The sequence below is a fragment of the Ambystoma mexicanum genome, chromosome 2q, assembly GCF_040938575.1.
Source record: "Ambystoma mexicanum isolate Mex_15411 chromosome 2q, UKY_AmexF1_1, whole genome shotgun sequence".
In the NCBI taxonomy this organism is placed as follows: Eukaryota; Metazoa; Chordata; class Amphibia; order Caudata; family Ambystomatidae; genus Ambystoma; species Ambystoma mexicanum.
In genome coordinates this window covers 830,079,727-830,095,259 of record NC_090924.1, presented here as the reverse complement: position 1 = coordinate 830,095,259, position 15,533 = coordinate 830,079,727, and positions in this window count along the sequence as shown.

Below are 15,533 nucleotides of genomic sequence, written 5' to 3'. Positions count from 1 at the left end.
ATTGAACATACTACATGTCAAAATATGACACATTGTTAATGTTAATGTTAATGTTAAAGGATATTTGGACTGTGCACTATCACCACCGGAATGGTCCCATGGCGCTCTGGTGGCTCTGAAAAATAAGGGAAGGGGAGGGGTTAGTGGGAATAAGCTGGAAAAGTTCAAGAGAGCAGTGATGTGCTGTTGGCAGCCTCAACCCGTGGGTCTGTTGGTTGGGCTTGGGGTGTTTTACGGTCGGTAGTCGTTGTGTGCTGTTGTACGAGTCTGTGTGGTTTATTGTTGCAGTGTAGTGAAGTTTGTGCGGATTGGTCTGTTGTAGGCTTGTGGTTGTGTTTGTTAGAGTATGAGAGGTGTATGCAGAGGGTTGAAGTTGTAGGTGGATTGGTTAATTGGCATTGCTGTCCGGGAGTGAGGTGTTGAATCCGTATTCTCTCCAGTTGGAGTGTGGGAGTCTCTCTGCGTATCTCTCCTGATCTGGACCATCCGATCCTCACAGTCCCTTTCACACATGGCATCCTCTCGCATTCATAACCTTATCCACGTTCGGTCTTGGCCACCTATGTGACACCTGTCTGTATGCGGGACAGGCAGACGTATGAGCGCCCTTTCACATCTGGCCCAGAGGGCATTCCTAAGCTAGTCAGTGAGCGGCATTGAGTAGCAAAGGCTACTCCATCTATATGTGGCGGGTGGTTGGCATTCATCATCTTATTCAGTTGTTTATACAGGCTATCGCTCCCAGTCCCTTGGAAAAGTGGCACATGTCAACGCTTGCAATTACATCCAGGGGTGGGACCTGCCTTCATTCACAACTCCATACGGTCAATGCCCAAGCCAATGTCCACAACTTAGTTCCGTTGTGGCCAGTGTTAGCATTCACACAATGTGAATTCACATATTCACACATAATGTAACATGACATAATATGACTTAAAATTACATGTTTGCATGACAAAACCACTATGTCCAAAAATGGAAAGGATTGCATACAAATAAATATGTACATATGCAAAAGAAAAATGAGCAAAACTCCCTTAAAATAAAAGTGACCTACGTAACCAAATGGACATTTTTTTAAGGACGAATTGAAATAGAACCCAAGATTGGAAAGAGCTGGAAGTTGAATAGGGGTGTGAGTGTGTGCAGATGCACACACATGCGTAAATGTCTGTGCCTGTGTAGTAACCCCCCCACGCTCCCCATCAAGGCAGGCAGATAGAAGATCTACTATTAAACAAACAATAGGGATACATCATTTAGAGTTTTCACTCTTTTTTTGATTTATGACTGCGAGTGGGATGGAATTCCTTAAAACCTGTCAAAGTACAAATTAATCTATCTCCTCCAAAGCAGATTCCCAGATGTGAGTACATGCCCGCATGAGGATAACTGGGGAACTGGGTAGTACAAAGACAGGTGAATCCTTCGCAACCCATTTCAAATCACATGTGTGGTTACATTAAAACCTGTGGAAACCCATATTCATGTGGGCCAAGATTAAACCCCAGAATAGCCATTTTTAACACAGCGGGGAGAAGTGCATTAGTTAATTTAGTCAACATGTTTCCAAATACATTTTTCTTTCAAGGGTTTTACAGAGCCAGCCAGGACAAGCAGAGAGCCTTCTGTGTCTTTGGCGGAGGGAGAAAACAGACATAGATATAAACACCCTTCCACCACACCCTCCGACCGCACATTTACCACCCTAGACCGCCAAATGCATCATTTGCCTCCAATCTAGCATAGAGGCCAACCGTTTCATTTCAAGGTTCTATGTCCTGTCCTTAAGCAGAACAATTAAGAAGTTAACTTGCACAGCTAAGCTGAGGATGTCTAACGGTAAAATTACCTTTGGGCTAGACAATTCTACTTGGTGAATGGGGGAGTAGGAAGGCATTCCAGGAATAGGGAAAGGATGCATATACTGGTATGTTACTTACGTGCCTGTCCCCTTAAGGGGAATCAAATAAGGATAAAGTCAAAAGTTGTCATACGTATACTGCACACTTAATTTATTTATTTTATACTGCACCAGTCACCATGGTAGTGATCTAACAGCGCTGAGACTTGTCCAGAGTTTTGGTTATTGTGATGCGTTCAGTGGTATCCATACCTTGTTATGGTAGTTTATGTGATCATATCTTACAGTGCGCTACAAAACTGAGGGCATTAGAGCACATATTGATCCTTGAGAGAGATTTACTTCATGGAGTATCAGGGCCACAATTCGTGATATACAAGCATATGTTTTCTTACGTTTTTTTGAATAATCGTTGCAAATAGATTTCATTCTTAATTTCCATCAGGAATGTGTTATCGATTTTGGGTACAAGAAAAAAGAAACTCCTTGTAAAGACTGAGAGGATATTAGCTTAGCCACAGTCCAGTGGCAAGTGTGATTTGGGCTATGTAAGGTCACTCTCCTAGGCAGGTAGGCATCTTCTCAGGGCCATTTAGACATCAAAAAATCTAAGTGGACACCATGAAGTCAATTCTGACAGCAATAGGCAGCCAGTGGAGCTGATGGCGTACCAGCGAAATGTGACCACTAAATGGAGTTTTAGTAGCAACTCTAGATGCATTATTTTAAAGAGCGTGGAGTTTGTGCATCAGGGCTTAAGTAAGGCCCATGAATAAGGAATTACAATAGTCCGATTTAGAGCTCATAATTGCTCTAGCAACAGTATTCAGGTGGTATGTGCTAAAAAAAAAGTCTGTATCTACCAACATTTCTGAAGGTAGTAATGCAAGTTACTAGTGATCTACTTAGATCCAGATGAGGGCTAAATACAACCTCAAGTGTTTTATCTTGGGCAGAACTGATAGGGAACACAAATGGACCATAGTGGAATCAAGTAAGGTACCATGTGGACAGCCAGGTGAGATAAAAATAAGTTCAGTTTTACTAGTGTTTAGGTCAGGAAAGTTCAAAGAAATCCAGACTGAAATGGTCTGAAGCAGATGAAGTGCTTGAACGGATTCATATACAAATTAAACAGAAGTGGGGACAGAACAGAACCCTATTCATAAAATCTGATTGTATACCAACAACAAGAGGGTAGTAGTTGGAGAGGTCAGAATGGAAAGATAGAAGCTAGGTTAAGGCCAATTTTGAAAAACTTGCCACCATGCTAAATATTTAAATCACAACCTGGTGGTAGAGGGTGTTGAAAGCTGCTCAATGATCTAACATGACTAAAATAGATTAATCATGATTGCCAAGATTCTAGAGTACCTGTTCCCTCGGGTCTAGTAAAGCCATTTGCTAGCCTTGATGAGATCTAAATCCGGATTATCTCTCACACACACGATCTTAGAAACTCTGCCACTCCTAAAATTGAGTCTAAGCAAATGTTGCCAACCTTTAAGCTAGACAAGTATTATTTCGATATTGGGTTATAGTTATGTGGCTGATCTGGATCAAGAGGTGGCTTCTTTAGGAAATGTGTAATGCAAAATTGGAGTGTTTGCAAGTGATTCCTCGTTTACTGCAATATTCTGGTCTTTCTACTGTGGCTGCTGCATTGCTTCACAGAGGAGGAGCAAACTGCTTTAAAAACTTCACTCCTAGCGAAAGCAGAGCAAAATCGGAGTGTTGGAGAGTCTTTCCTTGTTTCGGGCATTATTCTGGTATTTCTACAGTGGCTGCTGCATTACATCACAGAGGAGGAGAAAACTGCTTTACAAACTTCACTACTAGCGAAAGTGGAGCAAAATCAGAGTGTTTTCGAGTGTTTGCGTCTGGCGCACAGACGGGTACTTGTAATGCTCCTGCCTTTCAGCTGACCACTTGGAGATTGACATGACTGCGTAGGTAAGGCTGCGGCTTCTATTCACGCTTTATTCTGACTATTTGCCACGGGACTACATGACCTTTGGTCCTCAGTATTTACTGTCAATCCGGTGGACCAAGAAGAAGGCCCCGGCAGAAGAGGTATACCTTAAAGCGGGAAGCAAACACCCTTATGAAAATAAAGGTGTCCTAAGTGGTTTTTTTTTGTTGTTTTTACGAGGGCGAGGGTCATTTCCCAGCAACTCACAGTCCATCCGGTGTGAGGAAGACACTAATGGATGTAAATAGCCAAGCTGGAGCTAGAACAAGACTTCAGTTGAGACTGGGTGCAGCGCCTGGGGAGGTTGCTTTGGCGAAAGCAAGTGCATGTTTTTCAACGCCACTCCTGTCCATGTCCCCCCAGGAGTTTAAAAGGCTCCATTGGCTCAGTAACCCCTCAGCCCTCTGCTACAACTACAGTGAGTTAGAATGGTTCAATACACCATTCACCGGAATTCATCCCGTTATGGAATCGTCCCTTGAGAACTCTCTGCATCAAAGTTCCGCCCTATTTCTCTACTTCCGTTTTTGTCCAAACTGTTGGAATCACTGGTCACACCGCTTCTGTCCTCTTTTTTGGAATCTTCCAAAATATTTAATCATGCCCAGGCGGGTTTTAGGCCTGGGAGAGGTACGGAAAGTGTCCTGGTGTCGGTGCAGGATGACATGTCCAGACTTGTCGATGCTAGCGGAGTTGGGGCCCTGATCCTGTTAGATCTCTCCACCGCATTCGACACGGTAGACCACTGCATCCTTCTCTCTCGTCTCTCACAGATTGGGATATCCGGTGCTGTTCTTGCCTGGTTTACTTCGTTTCTTTCGGATCGCACTCAGACCCTCGCTATGCCACCGTTTCTCTCCCCCTCTTGCTTTCTCACTTGTGGTGTCCCTCAGGGATCCTCTCTATCGCCAATTCTGTTTAACATCTGCATCTGGGCCCTGATTTGTCTCATCCGCTACTATGGGTTAAACTGCTACTCATATGCAGATGATACCCAAATCCTGATCCGTCTGGACCAGGATCAATCAGAGACCTCTGTATGCCTCCACGACTGCCTTAGGGCAGTCGGGATCTGGATGGACCAGAACTGGCTAAAGCTAAATGGTGATAAAACGGAGGTACTGTTGGTAGGCTGCCCCCCAACCCCTCCCTGTGGACCCCTGCTTTCTGGCCCGCTGCCTTGGGCCCGCTACCCAACCCAGTTAGCAAAGTCAAGAATTTAGGAGTTATCCTCTCCGCTTCTTTGTCAATGTCTAACCAGGTTGCGGCCGTGTGCCAGTCCACTCACCATCAGATCAGAATCCTTAAGAGGGTCATGCCCTTGATCCCGGCAGCCCTCCGCCCCCCTGTGGTAGCCGCGTTAGTCCTCACACGACTGGACTATTGCAATTCGCTCTATCTGTCTCAACCTATCGGCCTTATCCATCGCCTTCAGCGTATGCAGAACCTGGCTGCTAGGCTGGTTACTGGCTCCCCTTATGGTGCCCACATTACACCAGTGCTTCGCCAACTGCATTGGCTCCCGGTGAACCAACGAATTCAGTTTAAATCTCTGTGTATTGTTCACCGGGCTATTCACGGTCAGGGTGCTGAATTTTTGCAGCTTAAATTCACCCGATATTGTCCGGACCGGGACCTCCGCTCTGCTACTTCTAACCTGCTTACTGTCCCCAGGTTTAACCGGGCAAGGCTCGGTGGTAGAGCCTTCTCTGTTACCGCGACCATACTTTGGAACAGCCTCCCTGAACCTCTTAGGGCCACTGTTAACCATCTCGGATTCAGAAGAGCGTTGAAAACCAACCTGTTCTAAGCCTGACCACTCCACTGGTCTTCTCCGACTGGGTAGCTTCCTTCCAGCGCCATGATGCCTTTGGGCAACGCGCGCTTTACAAATGTTAATAACATAACATAACATAACAAAGTTCAACCTTGGCAGTGCCTTCTACTGGTAGTATTTTACTAATGAGAGAGCTGAGTACCTTCTAAATTTATAGTCAAACTGTGGCAGATGAAAAGCAGTGGCCTTACATTTTGCCTCTAAGCCTCGATATGGGAGGGCAATGCCCCGGCTTACATAAAGATAACGGCCCAAATATTTGTACTGTTCAACCACTTCCAACTGCTGCCGCTTTAGAGATCAGGCACATTTTTTCCATTTCTATCTAAACCCATTCAGCACTAGAATCTTTGATTTACTGCTATTAATAGAGAGATCTAGATACTCTAAATAAGCCCTTGTAGAATCTAGTGCTTTCTGAAGGCCTATTGGGGCCAGACCTTAGGCTCTGGAGGAAGTGAAATGAGGAGCCGATTAGAGGACGAGAAAGCAGGTGAAATGCCATAGACGCAAGGGTTGACTGATGTGGAAGAGGAAAGGTAATGTTTTGTAATAGCTTGAGTACATGTTGATTCTTTATGGTGTGCTATAGGTCAGTATTATAGAAATGATGGTATGCTCTAAGCGTATTTGGTATCAAAGGAATTGTGTATGCAAATTGGCTTAGATGAGCAAAAGGTATTTAAGAGTTTGGGTCCGTGATGGGCTCAAGATGTGTGCCAGCCGCCTCTCTAAATCATGGGCCCTCATTACAAGTTTGCCGGTCCGGAAACAACTGTGCCGGTAAGCTTACCGGCACCATTGTTTCCAGATCGGCAAACTATGAGTCTGCTGGCGGGTGTCGTACCACCTGCCAGGTCTGCCTGGTGGGCGGAACGGCAGCCGCCCACAGACTTTCACGGAAGCACAGGCACTCTTATCAACGTTGCCGGTGCTTCCGTGATCCCCATTCCTATTGAGTCCTATGGGACTCAAATGGGAATGGGGATTAACATTAACCGCCGCCTGACTTACCGTACCAGCGGGGCTATAATACCCCAGTGATACTGGCAAGTCAGGTGGCAGTAATTCATTACAGGTCCGGCGGCTATCTGCTGGTTTTACCGGCATGGTTGCCGCCGGACTCGTAATGAAGGCCCATGGTGTTTTCTTTACCCAGAATTACCTTTACATTTTTCCAATGGGCTGATTCTGGGATTTGGAACTTATGTCTGTAAAGCCAAGAGTCCTGATGGGGCCATTAGATTGTGTGATGATGAATATATTTGGAGAGCAACATGGTAGGATGGGATGCTATGGATATGTGGGCGCATCCAAGGTTATAATGCATACCTGGCAATTAGAACGTTTGTGTTTGTAGGTTTTACAGAATTGACCCATGGGCCCATATAATTCAAAGTGTGCTTGGTGGGCAAAGTTGAGGAAACCTAGATTTTCAGCTTTTTTGTACAGCAAATTCACTTTTTTTTATTATTAAGAAGTGGTGTTTTTGGCTCATTCTATAGTGTGGAATATGCTGACTAAAATATTTGCTAGCAATATACTGTTTACACTCATCTACATTGATGTTTAATTTTAGGTATATGTAGCGAAAACTTAGGACATGGGAGCCTGTCACCACAGCAGCGGAAGCAGCAGCATACAGTGTAGGATTTTAATTAAAAGTTAAGTGGGAACGTATATGCAAAAATCATTATTTCGAAAGATTACATGTTGTTATTCCAATTGGGCTAAAAAAGAAATTAAATTTGTGAGCTTTCATGATCCTCTAAATACTTCTTCAGGCAGAGATGGATTGAAACATTAAAAAACATTACAACTTAATAATTCCCTTTGCACGTTTATTATTCAAGCCTATCAGTATTCCTGATTTTTTTATGTCAGACTTCACGTGCCTTGCAGACTTCACGTTTTCTACGACACACTGAACGTGTGCGGCAGGACTCAGAAGAAATAAAAACACTTTTGGGACGCTCTCAGTCCTGTTGAGGACCGATATAAGTCAAACCGGTCATTATGCAAGATCTGTGGTGGCACAGACATTCACATACCAGGCTTGTGCCTCTAGACAGCTGGTAGGGATGGATCACAGCCAGTCTTGTGTGAGGCTTCTACCTCAGGGAGTTGTGTGTGGCAAGACTTGTGTCAAATACCATTTCAATATTGTGTTCCTCTAATCTCAGTAGGGCAAGGGGAGCTGGGATATGAGACTGGGGTACGTATGAGCCCCTGACAAGCTTATGAGGCTGAGATTTTTTGTGACTGAAGGGGTTTGGTTGCAGTGAGTCGGGCAATGAACCAAATCCTCAGAGAGGCAAGTGGGTCTGATGAAGTGTCAGTCAGATGCTAGTGAAGGGTCTTTGGAAAATTGATATGAGGTGTAAAGTTGTGATCCCGGCATTTCTATGGGTGAAAAGAGTGAGCGTCTGTGAATTGGGATAGAGATTGATGAATCTGCAATGTTTGTTTAGGCTCCATTTCAGTGAACTGAAAGATGTGCATACATTTGAATTTATAGGTGTTCCTGGCTTTTTCAATCCTAACATTTTTCTTGAGTGCAGCACTTTTAAAATGAGAAAAGTTATTATTTGGTTCAGAAAAATGTTCTTTACCTTGATGGTTTGCACTCTATTTCAGAAGGTGGGTCTGGGGGATAATTGTTGCTCTCTGACGCTGACTAGCCACAATTCTGTGATTGTATCCAAGGTTTATGAAGTCTGATCTCAGAACTTGTATATTTGTACCTCAAGCCCTTGTGTCTTAGCATATCGGATTGCAGCTTACTTGTTGGCTGAATGTTCTACCTTACTCTGTGTGCATGGGATGGAAACTTTAACTCTTCAAATTCTGGCCCTTTCTGCTGGTTTGCAAAATACTGTAGTCTGAGGGATGGCGCAAGAAGGGATCAAAACTATCCTTGACACAAGGGCAATGCACAAACACATTTAATATGAAACAAACGCCAAGCTTCATTTTTAAACAACATGAGGAAGAAGCTTGAAGGCTTGAGACTGAGAGGGAGACATACAGACTGCAGCAGGACACGACACCATAGGAGCAAGGAAATGGTACATTCTTCAATAAGAGGACTGTGTTGTCAACTTCTCACATTATACCCAAACACATGAAGAAGACAGAACAGCGCCAAGCAAACTGCCCTAAATACACAAAGAACTTCAATGCTTCAATATTAAATTAATGCAGTGAAACAATGAGCATATTGATGTGGTCATATCAAAGGACATGTTCTGTAAAGCAGCAGAGCCAGTACAAGTGACCATAGTTCTGATTCATAGGTGAACTGTTATATTGCTCAGTATGAATAGTTGAAATTGGGATCCTTTTACCATGTCGGTGAAGTGAAGGGTGAGGTGATATGTATGGTTTAGCATCAAATCTTAAGATTCTGTGCTAGAGACCAGGGTAATGTGTTCCTTCCTGTTGTGAGGTTCAACATCAAACTTTGTATAGAGAGGTTGGAATTTGATTATACATGAAACAGAAATGTAATCATATGAAGCTTTAACTTCAAATGGTGTTGGTACATTCAGTTCTGAATGTTTCTGTGGCAGTTCAAAAACAGATGCATTTGTGTTTATCTGTTATTTTGGGGTAAAGATGGGTACTATCAGCATTCTGGTGTATGGTGAAAACCATGTTTCAGTTCAGCTTCAAAGGTTTTTCCATTTAACTGATGAGCAAGAGAGGGAAATAAATAGCCCTGGCGAAACAACAGATAGCACCTACAAATGGGACAATGTATTTTGTATATGATTTTGAAGAAAGAGAATTGCCTGTGAACTTAACCAATGATACCCATACAATGAATTACTTGCTTTTGGGGAAAATCCCCAAATCCACCCGGTCAGAAGTATTAGACACATTTCTCATGGAGCCAGTCTGCAGAGTTGAGTTTGTTTAGCTGTTTGACAACACCATTCACTAAAAATCAAAGTAAGGAATAGCAGTACAGTTTAGCAAAACTCAAACCTTAAGAAACGTCCAGGGATATTTCCCATGTCAAACTTTACTGTTTTTGTTTTCCTGAGGTTTGAAATAAGAGGTTGGGCTGCCCATCTATATAAAGACAGACAAATTGGAACTTGGGACAGTCAATTTGAAGAGGAAGAAACATGGGTGTACAGCCGAATAAGGCTATAATAATTAAAACCCAACATGCATTTACTAGGTTTAGGAAAAGGGCAAAGTACTGAGAACCTCTAATTCATTTAAAAGTCTTAGGATAAGGTAAAAGCACAGAGATCCCAAGATGCATTCAATAGGCATAAGAATATGCCAAAGCACTGAAAAGCCCAAATTAATTTACAAGGCATAGGAGAAGAACATAGCATTGCGAACCCCACATTATATTTAATAGGCAGTGGAGAAGGCCAAATCACTGAGGACAGCAAAAGCATTTACTAGGCTTAGCATAAGGTCAAAGCACTGAGAATACCATGTTCAATTTTGAGTCTTACCTGAGGGCCAACACACTGAGAAACACACAAGCCTTTATTAGGTGGCAATTCTGTTCCACCTACTAAAGGCATGTGTAGTGAAGGAGCCAAGTACCCCCATCTCAACCACCACACCCATATTGCCTGTGTGTTGGGAACCAGAGTATGTGACAGACACGGAACAGCTTGAATCAACAAAGGGCAGAGTATGGACTGTACCAGTAAAAGAGAATCTGAGAGGCAAGGTGGCGATTGAGAAAAACATACCTGCATACGAGAAAATATGATGACCATTTGAATGAAATCCCTCAAGAAGCAGAACAAATAAATGGACAAGACGAATGGGGACGTCACCAACCAACATCAAGTAAAAATTCACACAGAGCTGAACTGACGTACACAGTTGAGATGCAGAGTCAAGAGAATGCAGATATTCTATAAGGCATCAAGAAAGTACCGAGGATAAGTGACATCTTGGGATCAAGATGAAGAAACTTATGCCACAGAAACAGAAGAAGACAGTAAGGGGGTAATTCATAGAATTCAGCGCACAAGTGGCGCACGTGGCTGGCGCACAGTGTGCGCGTGCGGCAGACTGCGCCAGCCGCATGCGCGAAAATCCATTTCCGCGCACAGCGTATTCATGGATTTAAACATCCATAACCAGCCGTGGTGCAGAGTGGCGCAGCTACCCTGCAGCAGCACCAGTTACGCCCCCAACCCCTCCCCGTGCGCCATGAACAGTGCACAAATCCCGTACATGGCACACAGGCCAGTGGACCAGCATACAGCCCCCCAACCACGAATATGCCTGTAAAACTCCCTGCACACCCCTCCGAATGCACGTAGCCCGCTGCGCGGGGAGAATCACCCACGATTGGCCCTGTGCGAGCGGGGTACATGTATTTCGGGGGTGCGCGGGAAGTTTTACCCGCGATTGGCCTTGTGCGAGCGGGTTACATGTATTACGGGGGTGCGCAGGGAGAATCACACACAATAGGCCCTGTGCGAGCGGGGCACGTGTATTTCAGGGGTGTGTGGGAAAGTTTAGATGCGATTGGCCCTGTGCGATCGGGGTACGTGTATTTTTGGGGTGCGCAGGAAGTTTTACACGTGATTGGCCATGTGCAAGTGGGGTATGTGTATTTTGGGGGTGCGCGGGAAGTTTTACACACGATTGGCCCTGTGCGAGCGGGGTACGTGTATTTCGGGGGTGCCCCAACGAATTGGCAGTGTGTGTCCTCCAAAGTGTGCCCTCTACCCCCTCCCCAGGGCCTGCAGGCAGACCACAACACAGGGGAACACACTGCACCCCTGGCCATGCCCCACAGGCAGCCCATCCACCCTGGTGAAGCCCCCCAGCCAGCCCACATGTCACCACTCACAAGTGAGCACTGACACATGTCCCCCCAGCACCCCCATCCACCCAGCATTGAGGGTCAGGCCCGACTCATGTCCCCCAGCACCCCATCCACCCAGCATTGATGGGCACATGCCAGCAGGCCCTGACTCATGTCCCCCAGCACCCCCATCTACCCAGCATTGACGAGCACCTGGCAGCAGGCCCCGACTCATGTCCCCCAGCACCCCCATCCACCCAGCATTGAGGGTCAGGCCCTGACTCATGTCCCCCAACACCCCCATCCACCCAGCATTGGCAGGCACTTGCCAGCAGGCCCCGACTCATGTCCCCCAGCACCCCCATCCACCCAGCATTGAGGGTCAGGCCCCAACTCATGTCCCCCAGCACCCCATCCACCCAGCATTGACGGGCACCTGCCAGCAGGCCCCGACTCATATCCCCCAGCACCCCCATCCACCCAGCATTGAGGCTCAGGCCCCGACTCATGTCCCCCAGCACCCCCATCCACCCATCATTGACGGGCACCTGCCAGCAGGCCCTGACTCATGTCCCCCAGCACCCCCATCTACCCAGCATTGAGGGTCAGGCCCCGACTCATGTCCCCCAGCACCCCCATCCACCCAGCATTGACGGGCACCTGCCAGCAGGCCCCGACTCATGTCCCCCAGCACCCCCATCCACCCAGCATTGAGGGTCAGGCCCCGACTCATGTCCCCCAGCACCCCCATCCACCCAGCATTGAGGGTCAGGCCCGACTCATGTCCCCAGCACCCCCATCCACAAATCATTGACGGGCAGATGCCAGCAGGCCCTGACTCATGTCCCCCAGCACCCCCATCCACCCAGCATTGAGGGTCAGGCCCCAACTCATGTCCCCCAGCACCTCCATCCACCCAGCATTGAGGGTCAGGCCCCGACTCATGTCCCCCAGCACCCCCATCCATCTAGCATTGAGGGTCAGGCCCCGACTCAGGTCCCTCAGCACCCCCATCGACCCAGCATTGACGGGCACCTGCCAGCAGGCCCCGACTCATGTCCCGCAGCATCCCCATCCACCCAGCATTGAGGGTCAGGCCCCGACTCATGTCCCCATCCACCCAGCATTGACGGGAACCTGCCAGCAGGCCCTGACACATGTCCCCCAGCACCCCCATCCACCCAGCATTGAGGGTCAGGCCCCGACTCATGTCCCCATCCACCCAGCATTGACGGGCACCTGCCAGCAGGCCCTGACACATGTCCCCCAGCACCCCATCCACCCAGCATTGACAGGCACCTGCCAGCAGGCCCCGACTCATGTCCCCCAGCACCCCCATCACCCAGCATTGAGGGTCAGGCCTCGACTCATGGCCTCCAGCACCCCCATCCACCCAGCATTGAGGGTCAGGCCCCGACTCATGTCCCCCAGCACCCCCATCCACCCAGCATTGACGGGCACCTGCCAGCAGGCCCCGACTCATGTCCCCCAGCTCCCCCATCCACCCAGCATTGAGGGTCAGGCCCCGACTCATGTCCCCCAGCACCCCCATCCACTCAGCATTGAGGGTCAGGCCCCAACCCATGTCCCCCAGCACCCTCATCAACCCGTATTGACGGGCACCTGCCAGCAGGCCCCGACTCATGTCCCCCTGCACCCCCATCCACCCAGCATTGAGGGTCAGGCCCCGACTCATGTCCCCCAGCACCCCCATCCACCCAGCATTGAGGGTCAGGCCCCGACTCATGTCCCCCAGCACCCCATCCACCCAGCATTGAGGCTCAGTCCCTGACTCATGTCCCCCAGCACCCCTATCCACCCAGCATTGATGGGCACCTGCCAGCAGGCCCCGCCTCATGTCCCCCAGCACCCCCATCCACCCAGCATTGAGGGTCAGGCCCCGACTCATGTCCCCCAGCACCCCCATCCACCCAGCATTGATGGGCACCTGCCAGCAGGCCCCGACTCATGTCCCCCAGCACCCCCATCCACCCAGCATTGAGGGTCAGGCCCCGACTCATGTCCCCCAGCACCCTCATCCACCCAGCATTGACAGGCACCTGCCACCAGGCCCTGACACATGTCCCCCAGCACCCCATCCACCCAGCATTGAGGGTCAGGTCCCGACTCATGTCCCCCAGCACCCCCATCCACCCAGCATTGACGGGCACCTGCCAGCAGGCCCCGACTCATGTACCCTGGCACCCCCATCCACCCAGAATTGAGGTTCAGGCCCCGACTCATGTCCCCCAGCACCCCCATCCACCCAGCATAGAGGGTCAGGCCCCGACTCATGTCCCCCAGCACCCCATCCACCCAGCATTGACGGGCACCTGCCATCAGGCCCCGACTCATGTCCCCCAGCACCCCCATCCATCCAGCATTGACTGGCACCTGCCAGCAGGCCCCGAATCATGTCCCCCAGCACCCTCATCCACCCAGCATTGAGGGTCAGGCCCTGACTCATGTCCCCCAGCACCCCCATCCACCCAGCATTGACGGGCACCTGCCAGCAGGCCCCGACTTATGTCCCCCAGCACCCTCATCCACCCAGCATTGACGGGCACCTGCCAGCAGGCCCTGACTCATATCCCCCAGCACCCCATCCACCCAGCATTGAGGGTCAAGCCCCAACTCATGTCCCCTAGGACCCCCATCCACCCAGCTTTGAGGGTCAGGCCCTGACTCATGTCCCCCAGCACACACATCCACCCAGCATTGAGGGTCAGGCCCCGACTCAGGTCCCCACCCAACATGTCATGAAGATGTACATTCAAGGGCCTCATGTCCACCAAAATCCCACTGCATGCCACCCCAGTGTTTAGACACAATCAAGTTTCCCATCTACCCCACACTGAAAGGCCTATTGCTTGTCACTAACCAAAAGTCAAATAAGCACATCAACACATGTCTGTCACACACACACACTGGGTGCGAGTGATTGTGTAAACCCACATTGTGACATGCAGTAAACCAAAGAGCAAATACCACACATGGAAATAAGAAATCAAAATGTATTGTGCACGAAAATAATAAAAATGATTCAAAGCATGTAAATAATCATAAACCAGAAAAAAAGACATGTCCAAAACAAAAAAAAATAATAATGATGACACAATCCAAATTAATCCAAAATAAAGCTTGTAAAAAATCCTTGTCCACCAAAGTAAATCCAAAGGAAATCAAAATCCCAAAAATCCATTGATCCATGGTGAGGATAAATGATGTAAGAAAAGAAAATCCACTGTCCAACTATGTACAAATATTGCAACAAGGGTCCATGCGCCCAACAAATGAAATGAAACCTATATACAAAACCCTACCTAATTTACAACTATATACAAAAACGTGGGGCATTGTCCAAGCATCCCAAAATAAAAAAAAAGAAAGGAAACCCATCACTAACTAACTAGATACAATGGCGGCAGGCAAGTCCTGCGGCTCACTCTGTGATGTTGCCGGCCAGGGCATTATCGAACTCCATGTCTATCTCCTGGAGGCGGGACTCTGTCCTGGCCCCGAGGTCTCACAGGGATGCACTCATGGCCTGTTCCAACTCCCTGCAAGTTGCCTCGAGGCACTCAGCCCACCTCAACGCCCGATGCATGGAGAACTCCGTCCCTGACCATGGTGAGCCGCCCCTCTTCTGCCCGCCGCCGCTCTGCATCTGTACACTGACCCAGCTGCAGCCACACAGAAGACACTCCCATTCCAGGGTTTTCCTGCCATCTGGCCGAAGCCTGCCCCTCTGATGTTGATGGCCCCAAGCCATCATCGCTCCCACCTAGAGCCTGCTGCTGCTGTCCGATGATGCCTGCACATCCTCCATCTGCTGGTCTCCAGTTGTTGCGGGTGTCCACCCCTGCTGGACCGCCGACTCCCGACTGTGGCAGGGATGGGATCTCCACCAAGCTGGCTGTGTTGGTTGGGCCAGGTCCACAGGGGGCCCTGGTGGAATCTGGGCCGGAAGACGGCAGGGAGAATGACTGGCGTATAGTCTCCACAGAGGAGAGGTCTGCCAGAGTGCGCGACACATGTAGGGACCTACCGACAAGGGCCCCTC